At 47.7% G+C, this 10,120-nt stretch overlaps 1 pseudogene; it reads left to right on the top strand.

The window, feature by feature from the left end:
- The first annotated feature begins 6,928 nt into the window (after nucleotides 1–6,928).
- Nucleotides 6,929–8,815, top strand: LOC147318393 (uncharacterized; annotated as a pseudogene).
- Nucleotides 8,816–10,120: the final 1,305 nt, after the last annotated feature.

The following is a 10,120-nucleotide window of genomic DNA, read 5'->3' as shown; positions in this document are numbered from 1 at the left end:
AACAATGTCCCGCATATGGAAAAAAATGTGCAAAATGTAAAGGACAAAACCATTATGCAAAAATGTGTCTCTCCAAAAACAAGGGACAAAAAGTACACACTGTGCAGGAAGACACAGATGACAGTGATGATCTAAGTGAAACATTTTTCATTAAGATGGTGTCACATGAAGAAGATGTCAATGCACAGTCTTCAAGACATAACACTGGCCAAAGTGTTAGTTCAGTCACAGATGATAAATGGACTGCTCCACTGTTAGTCAATGGGACATTGGTAACATTTAAAATTGACACAGGGGCCAAAGCTAACTTGATCAACGAGAAGGATTTCAAGGCACTGACTGAGAAGCCTAGAAGATTTACAGAGAAAGTCACGCCGCTGAGGGCCTACAATAACCAGCCAATACAAACAAAAGGAGGATGCAGACTTAAAGTGACAGCAAAAGGCAAACAGCATAACATTTTGTTCACCATCGTGCCTGATGGACACGAGTCACTTTTAGGAGATAAAACATCTGAGGACTTGGGACTAGTAAAGAGGATCTATCAGATTAATACTGACGCCATGAAAGAAGCCAAACAAGGCAAGAGACTGGAACACCAAGGGCATGAAGGAAGTTCAGACATTATCAGTAAATTTCCTTCAGTCTTCAAAGGACATGGAACATTGCCTTACACCTACAAAATCCAGCTCAAGGATGATGCCGTGCCTGTGGTGCATGCCCCAAGGAGAGTGCCTGCTCCATTACGGACAAGTTTGAAAAAAGAGCTTGAAAGAATGACTCAAATGGGTGTCATTGAACGAGTGGAAGAGCCCACAGACTGGGTGAACTCTATCACTTGTGTCAAGAAAAAGAATACAGGTGCCTTAAGAGTCTGCCTTGATCCCAAAGATCTAAATGAAAATATTAAAAGAGAGCATTATCAGATCCCTAAGAGAGAGGAAATAATGAGTGAAATGGCAGGAGCTAAGTTTTTTAGCAAACTGGATGCATCACATGGATTTTGGCAGCTGAGGCTAGACCCAGAAAGCAGCAGGTACACTACCTTTAACACGCCATTTGGGCGTTACTGTTTCCTGAGGCTCCCATTTGGAATTAAATCAGCACCAGAGATCTTCCACAGGGCAATGGAGTCCCTGATCGAAGGGCTGGAAGGCACCAGAGTCTACATAGATGACCTCATAGTCTGGGGAAATACAAGGCAACAACATGATGAAAGGCTGGAGAAACTTTTGTGGAGAGTTAACAAGAATGGACTTAAACTGAATAGAGACAAGTGCCTCTTTGGTGTTTCAGAGATGACCTTCCTGGGAGATAAGGTTACAAGTGAAGGGGTGGAACCTGATCAGTCAAAGGTACAAGCCATATTGGATATGCCAGCACCCACTGACAAAAAAGGTGTCTTGCGAGCAATGGGGATGATCAACTTTCTGGGTAAGTTCATTCCTAATCTTACCTCCAAGACAGCATGCCTAAGGGAGCTGCTACAGCACAACACAGTGTTCGAGTGGACGGCCCGGCATGAGAAAGAGTGGAAAAAATTGAAGGAAACTGTAACTACAGAGCCGGTCTTGACATTCTTTGATCCATCAAAGCCAACAAAAATTTCAACAGATGCCTCAAAAGATGGCTTGGGAGCAGTTCTGCTCCAAAGGAACAAAGACAAGTGGCAACCTGTAGCATATGCGTCCAGATCTATGACAGAAACTGAACAACGCTATGCTCAAATTGAAAAAGAGACTTTGGGCTTAGTGTTTGGGTATGGAAATTTCACAGCTATGTATATGGATTACCAACCTTTACAGCAGAGACTGATCACAAACCTCTCATCTCGATCAGAAAAAAGAACCTCAACGACATGTCACCCAGAATTCAGCGCATGATGATGGTGTTGCAGCGCTATGATTTTGAGCTGATCTACACGCCTGGGAAATATATCGTACTTGCGGATGCTTTATCCCGAGCGCCAGCACCAAGTGGTGACAGGTTAGTCAGCGCTACAGCCGAGGAGGCTGAAACACATGTAAACATGGTAACTGCCTCACTCCCAGCATCAGATGTCATGTTGCAGCAAATTGTACAGGAGACGACAAAAGATCCAGTGCTGCAGAAAGTATCCCACCTTATACAGAATGGGTGGTCAAAAGGAGTCTGTCCAGGGTTCTACTCTGTGCGAGCTGATTTATGCATGGCTAATGGGCTGGTGCTGAGACAAAACCAGATTGTCATACCGCAATCCATGCGGAAAGACATGCTTCAGCGTATCCATGAAGGACATCTTGGAGTGGAGAAATGTAAAAGGAGAGCGAGAGAAGCAGTTTACTGGCCAGGCATCAACAGGGATATTGAAGAGATGATACAGAAATGTGAAACATGTCTCAAACATCACTACAAACAAACAAAAGAGCCAATGCTGGCAGCAGACCTACCCACTGCACCATGGCAAAAGGTAGGCACGGATTTATTTCATCTGGATGGCAAGGACTATGTTTTGGTGATTGACTACTATTCTAATTATCCAGAAGTGGCACAGCTTTCCAGTACATCAGCACAGTCAGTCATCACACACATGAAGGGCTTTTTTGCCAGACATGGAATTCCACAGTGTGTCATCAGTGACAATGGTCCACAATATGACTGTAGAGAATTTAGTGACTTTGCAAAACAATATGGATTTCAACATATCACCTCTAGTCCCTTGTATCCCCAAGCGAATGGACAGGCAGAAAAAGGAGTCCAAATAGTAAAGAGATTGTTCAAAAAAGCAAGCGACAGTAAGACCGACCCTTACCTGGCTCTGCTAAGCTACAGAGCTTCATCCCTGGAGTGTGGGGCATCACCTGCTGAGCTACTCATGCATCGCAAGCTCCGCACCACACTTCCACACATTTCCAAGGAAAATGACAATGCACATGACAACAAGCTGACCGACAAAAGGATGAAACTCAAGCACAGACAGAAAATGAACTATGACAAAACTGCAAGGCGTTTGGAACCTCTTCAGGAAAGAGATGTGAGGATTGCAGGTCCAGATTTCTGGGACAAAAAAGCAACAGTTCTCAGCGAAGTAGGGCCCAGATCGTTTGCTGTTCAGACAGAGAATGGACAAGTGTTAAGAAGAAACCGGAGAAGTCTGTTAAAGACACAGGATGTTAAACATCAGGACACAGAGACTGGAACTGAACAACGAGGTGCTAACCCTGTTGAGCACCACAGTGAGCCTCCTTCAACTTCCCCAATGTCTGAGATACTGAGAAGGTCTACCAGACCTAAGAAACCTACAGAGAGGCTCATAGAACAAGTGTGAACTGTTGTGGTAAAGAATTGTTAAAAAATAATAATAATAAATCACAAGTAAATAACGGATAATAATTCATTTAGAATAGTAATTGTTCACACTTAATTGAGACCTACTGAGTTATGTGTTACTGACTGTTCAAGTTGTCACAGGTGAAGCGTTCTAATGTGCTTGAGGGCTGTATGGGATTCATTTGGTTCATTCTGGAAGATGTAAGGTATACATTTGGATTTATTTTGTTTGACTTGTGCTACAACTTTTGGTTATAAAAAAGAACACTACTGAATGTAGTTTGTTGCACAATTTATAACATGTTGAATGTTAGACAAGAATGTTCAGATGTTACAGAGTAACATTACTCTTTGGAATTGTGCTTATTATAATACCAACCTGTTTGGAAAGGGGATGTAATGATAGTTGCTATTGTTGAAGCTACCCACAGGGGGCGCTCTGGAATCAATAAGATATACAGAGTAGAAGAAGAAGTTATCGTGGTAGAAAGAATAATAAACAGCTAGCTGAAGCTAGCACCAGGAGCAATTCTTGATGTTTTATTCATAGAGGAATAAGAACATTACATGAACAACTTGAAAATCTTAGCTCACACAGCTGCAAAACCTGTTTGCCCAGCACGGGGATATTGAATTCTATAAGATAAAGCCATGAATACGTATATCTGAATCTTCTATCAAAAGTTACAGCTTTTTATATGAAGTTGTACAAAAACGCTGTTACATGCGCCGATATCATGTACATTTTACCAGGGCCAGTGTTGTTAGATGAGGCCATCCTGTGCTACTGGCTGAGGCCATACAAATTACACCAGGGACAGTCCTTCCTGTGAGGCCATCTTCATCCCACCAGGGCCTCTGCTGCTCATTGATGCCATCCACATTTCACCAGGGCCAGTGGTGTTGGCTAAGCCCATTCACATTACAGCAGGGTGTGTGGTGCTGACCAATACCATCCATATTTCACCAGGGACAGTGTTGTTAGATGAGGCCATCCACATTACAACATGGCCTGTGCTACTGGCTGAGGACATTTACATTTCACGAGGGCCTGTGGTCTCGGCTCAGGCCAACTACATTTCACCTGGGCCTGTGCTGCTGGCTGATACCATCCTCATTTCACCAGGGCCTGCGTTGCTGGCTCATGCCATCCACATTTCATCAGGGCGACTGTTGTTGGCTGAGGCCATCCACATTACACCAGGGACAGTGCTTCTTGTGAGGCCATCTTCTCCCCACAAGGGCCTCTGCTGCTCGTTGATGCCATCCACATTACACCTGGGCCTGTGGTGCTGACCGATATCATGCACATTTCACCAGGGTCTGTACTACTCGTTGATGGCATCCACATTACACTCGGGCCTGTGGTGCTGTCCGAAACCATCCACATTTCACCAAAGTCCAGTGTTGTTGGATGAGGCCATCCACATTACACCACTGCCAGTGCTTCCTGTGAGGCCATCATCACCACACCAGGGTGTGTGTTGCTGGCTTAGGCCATCCACATTACACCAGGGCTTATGTTGCTGGCTGATGCGATCCACAATACACAAGGGCCTGTGCTACTGGCTGAGGCCATTGACATTACACCAGGGTGTGTGGTGTTTACCAATACCATCCACATTTCACCAGGGCCACTGTTGTTGGCTGAGACCATACACATTACACCAGGGACAGTGCTTTTTGTGAGGCCATCTTCACCCCACCATGGCCTCTGCTGGTCGTTGATGCTGTTATGACCCAGGGTCATTATTTGCAGTACGGTGTTGTTATTGTTTGTATTTGTATTCAGTGTTGCTTGTTTCCAGGTGGAGGCCACCCATTGGTGGAGGAAGGAAAGAGGCCAGCTACAAAAGGGGTTGGACTGGGTCGGCGAGCAGACTTCCTGGTTTCCCGTGAGCTGTGTGTCTGGGGACCGTCGTGGTGTGTGACTGCACGGGGCTGCAATATTAATGCTGAAAAAGGGGTTGTACCTGGGCTTGGTAGCTGTAGGGGTGGGAAGCCGTTTTCTTTTATTCCCCTCTTTTCTCCTGTTTCGGGTAGGGAGACAGGTTAGAGAATTGTATTTTGTTTTGGGATCGTGGGAGGTAAGTTAGCTTTGTTTTTCTTTCTAGTGTGTTTTGTTTGTTGTTTTGGCATCGCCCACCCTGAAGCTCGCTACCTGTTCAGTAAATAAATTAACCAACTCTCGTCATTCTGCCGTGGTGTGATTTTTTTTTTGTCGTTATTATGTATCGGGTTTATCTTTTTGTTGTGTTGCACCCCGGCTTCGGGCCGGTGTGTAACATAAATGGGGGCTCGTCCGTTTGAGGGATTTCGGGGTCGTTTGTGTTTAGTGGGGTTCGTGTGGGTGTGTGGGGTTTTTTTTTGTGTTTTTGGGGGTTGTTTGTGTGGGTGGCCGCGGATGGAGTTTGATGTGGATAAGTTTGCTGAGGCGCCTTCCTTGCAGCAGTTGAGTCGGTGTCGGAGGGAGGATTTGCTGCTTATTGCGGGCCGTTTTGATGTGCGAGCGCCGGCGGGGGTGAAAAAGGATGATTTGCGACAGCTTGTCACGGTGGCTTTGAGCGAGCGGGGTTTGCTGTCGAGCGTGCCGCTTGTTGGTGGGACAGGCGGGGCGGCTATGGAGCCGTTGGCTCCGTTGTCTGTTCCTCCTGTGGCCGCCCCCTCTTTGGCTCCTCCTGCTCCCGTGGTGGGGTCGTCGGCGGAGGAGCTCCAGTTGTTGCTCCGCATTAAGGAGGTGGAGTTAAGTAGTCACCGGTTGGAGGTAGAAGCGATGCATTTGAGGGTGAGGGCGTTGGAGTTGGAGCGCGGACCTCCACCGCGTGCCCCTGACTCTACGCCGCCCACGCCTGCGCCCTCTGTGCTCCCTGCGCCGCCGGCGCCTGGTCCCGTCCCGGCTCTCCGTCAGGATTTTGATGTTGGGAGGCACATTAAATTGGTGCCGCCCTTTTGTGAATCAGAGGTGGAGTCGTTTTTTCCTGCTTTTGAGCGTGTGGCTGCCGCGTTAAAGTGGCCGGAGGAGGTCTGGGTTTTGCTGTTGCAGTGTCGGCTGGTGGGTAGGGCTCAGGAGGTGTGGGCTAGCCTGTCAGCATCTGAGAGCTTAGATTATGGTGTGGTTAAGGCTTTTGAGTTGGTGCCTGAAGCGTACCGTCAGAAGTTTCGGCAGTGTGTGAGGGGGGGGGATCAGACTTATGTGGAGTTTGCGCGCGAGAAGGGTTTGCTCTTTGATCGGTGGTGCCAGGCTAGTGAGGTTAAGGAGTTTGCACAGTTGAAGGAGTTGATGTTATTGGAGGATTTCAAGGGGTGTCTGCCGGAGCGGGTGGTTGTTTATTTGAACGAGCAGAAGGTCGTTTCCCTCGCGAAAGCGGCGGTTCTGGCAGATGAGTTTGCTTTGACGCACAAGAGGGGTTTTTCCCCTCCGTTACGTCGGGGTTCTAGAGTTTTGCCGGAGGTGGGGGGGGGGGGGCGTTCTCCCCCGCTCTCGCGGCGTAGCCCTACGGTGGCCGCTGGGGACCGCCGATGTTTTTTTTGTCATGAGCTCGGTCATCTCGTTGCTTCTTGTCCCGTGCTGAGGGCGAGGGAGGGGGCGCGGGCCGACATTTCGGGGGGGGCCGTGCAGTGTTGCTCCGCGGTAACCCGCCCTAGCTTAATGCCGGTTGGCGTCGTTCCGCGGGGGATAGATGAGGTGTTTCGACCGTTTGTTTCGACGGGGTTTTTATCGTTGTCTGGTGATGCGGGGGACCGGGTTCCAATCACCATCTTGAGGGATACAGGGGCGAAGCATTCGGTGGCGCGGCATGGAGTCGTGCCTTTCTCTCAGCAGTCGTACTGTGGTTCTGATTTGCTGGTGTGGGGTATCAAGGTGAGTCTTTTACGCATGCCTCTCCATACGGTTACTTTGACCTCGTCCTTCGTATCGGGCGCTGTGCGGGTGGGGGTTCGAGATCAGCTGCCAATTGAAGGCATTGATCTTGTTTTGGGAAATGACTTGGCCGGGGGAAAAGTGTTTCCGGCTATGCCGGAAGTTATTGAGTGTCCTACTTCGGATCGGTTATGCCAATTCCCGTCGGAGCTGGGTGACCCCACAGTTTATCCGGCATGTGTGGTTACTCGTGCTCAAGCTCGTCGCTTGGGTGGTGAGGTGGACATATCCGAAATGTTTCCGGACGGCTCTGAGCCGCATGATAGTTCTGTTCCGGGGGTAGATGGTGGGACGGCGAAGGTTTTTAGTATGGTGTCGGAGAAGGAGGCAGCAGGTATCCGCAGGTTTGTGTGTGGTCAACTCCGTGACGAGGCAGACCTGAGCACGCTGACCTTGGGAATTTTAAAAAAGAGATATCAGACACACAACAAATGTGACTCATTAAGGCCAGAAGTAGAAACTTTCATGAAACAGGTGGTGCAAGAGGAACTGATGAAAATGCAGGATAATGATGAAAGTGAAAGTGACTCAGAGACTAAGAAGCTCCAGAACAAAAGGAAAAGAGAAAATGGAAATGACGAGGTCATGAGTGAGAGTGAAGATGAATCCTGGGCAAAGAAATCACAAAATAATCATTCAAGCTCATCATCAGAATCTGAGGTTCAAGAGGACAACAAAACAGAAAGTAAAGAAAGCAGCAATGATGAAGAAAATGCCAAATCTCAAGCTGATGGTGAAGAGCCAGAGGTGAAAAAATCACAACAAAAGAGAAATGAAAATCGTCAAATTGACAGTGACGAGTCTTCTGATGAGGAACTCAGTGAGGAAAGCAACTGCAGTGACAGTCCAAAGAAAATGGTGAGAATGAACGTCGAGACAGTAACCAGCAGTAAAGATGAAGGAAGGAGAACACCACTGAGTGATGCAGGAAACGAATCAGATGGAGACTGCAAGTCAGAAACGAGTGACAAAATTAGGAGCGACGAGTCTTCTGACAGTGAAAAAGAAGATACAAAAGTGGAAGAGAAAACCAGTGACCCAGACTCAGTTTCATCACTACCTTCTTTGGAAGATGAAAAAGAAAATAAGACTGATAAAACAAATGATAAAAAGATGAAGAAGAGTGTGAAGAAAGATGAGAGCACCAGAAAACCAAAGTCTGATGACAAATCGGTGGCGAGGCTTGAACGTTATATTGCCCTCTGCGGCGTGAGGAGAAATTACAAGAAGCTGCTGGAGGACTGCCGCTCCCAGGTGGCTGTTCTGAGGAAGGAGCTTGAAGAGCTTGGTGTACATGGTCAGCCAACTATTCAGAAATGGAAAAAGGTCAGAATGAAGAGAGAGCAAGCTCAAGAACTGGCTGCTCTTGATGTTAACAACATCATTACCACACAAGGTCGACCTACACGCAGGGGTGCCTCAGCAAGTCAGAAACAACAGGACTGTCCGTCCTCTGAATATCAGCGCACTCTAAACTCGGAATCAGACAGTGATCAGGAAAACAATACCCACAGAGGTCGCAGGTAAATGTCCGAATGGGCCAACCTGCAGGGGATCATCAGTGATGACACAGACAGTGACTGATGAGTCTGGTTTCCCCCTAGGAAGTGTTCGATTTGTTTGTTTGTTTTAATGTTTTTGATACTAGGTCTAGCATCTCCCTAATGAGATGCTTGATTTTAGGTGGGGGGGTGTTATGACCCAGGGTCATTATTTGCAGTACGGTGTTGTTATTGTTTGTATTCAGTGTTGCTTGTTTCCAGGTGGAGGCCACCCATTGGTGGAGGAAGGAAAGAGGCCAGCTACAAAAGGGGTTGGACTGGGTCGGCGAGCAGACTTCCTGGTTTCCCGTGAGCTGTGTGTCTGGGGACCGTCGTGGTGTGTGACTGCACGGGGCTGCAATATTAATGCTGAAAAAGGGGTTGTACCTGGGCTTGGTAGCTGTAGGGGTGGGAAGCCGTTTTCTTTTATTCCCCTCTTTTCTCCTGTTTCGGGTAGGGAGACAGGTTAGAGAATTGTATTTTGTTTTGGGATCGTGGGAGGTAAGTTAGCTTTGTTTTTCTTTCTAGTGTGTTTTGTTTGTTGTTTTGGCATCGCCCACCCTGAAGCTCGCTACCTGTTCAGTAAATAAATTAACCAACTCTCGTCATTCTGCCGTGGTGTGATTTTTTTTTTTGTCGTTATTATGTATCGGGTTTATCTTTTTGTTGTGTTGCACCCCGGCTTCGGGCCGGTGTGTAACAATGCCATCCACATTAAACCTGAGCCTCTGGTGCTGACCGATATCATCCACATTTCACCAGGGCCAGTGGTGTTGGCTAAGGCAATTCACATTACACCAGGGTGTGTGGTGCTGACCAATACCATACATATTTCACCAGGGACAGAGTTGTTGGCTGAGGCCATACACTTTTCATCAGGGACAGTGCTTCCTGTAAGGCCATCTTCACCACACCAGGGCCTGTACTTATGGCTGAGGCCACCCACATTTCACCAGGGCCACTGTTGTTGGCTGAGGCCATACACTTTTCATCAGGGACAGTGCTTCCTGTGAGGCCATCTTCACCACACCAGGGCCTGTACTTTTGGCTGAGGCCATCCACATTACACCAGGGCCTTTGGTGCTGGCCAATACCATCCACATTTCACCAGGGCTAGTGTTGTTGGATGAGGCCACCCGCATTACACCACTGCCAGTGCTTCCTGTTATGCCATCATCACCAAACCAGGGCCTGCGGTGCTGGCTGAGGCCATCCACATTACACCAGGGCCTATGCTACTCGTTGATACCAACCACATTTCACCGGGGCTTGTGATACTGGCTGATGCGATCCACGATACACAAGGGCCTGTGCTTCTGGCTGAGGACATTGACATTACACCATGGCC

This window comes from Aulonocara sp. 'chitande type north' Nkhata Bay, linkage group LG11 (genome assembly GCF_057382095.1).
Source record: "Aulonocara sp. 'chitande type north' Nkhata Bay isolate Kocher_YH1m ecotype deep benthic linkage group LG11, A_spYH_male_GT1.1, whole genome shotgun sequence".
NCBI lineage: Eukaryota > Metazoa > Chordata > Actinopteri > Cichliformes > Cichlidae > Aulonocara > Aulonocara sp. 'chitande type north' Nkhata Bay.
Note: the sequence above shows the minus strand (reverse complement) of the source record. Positions and strands in the feature narration are given on the sequence as shown.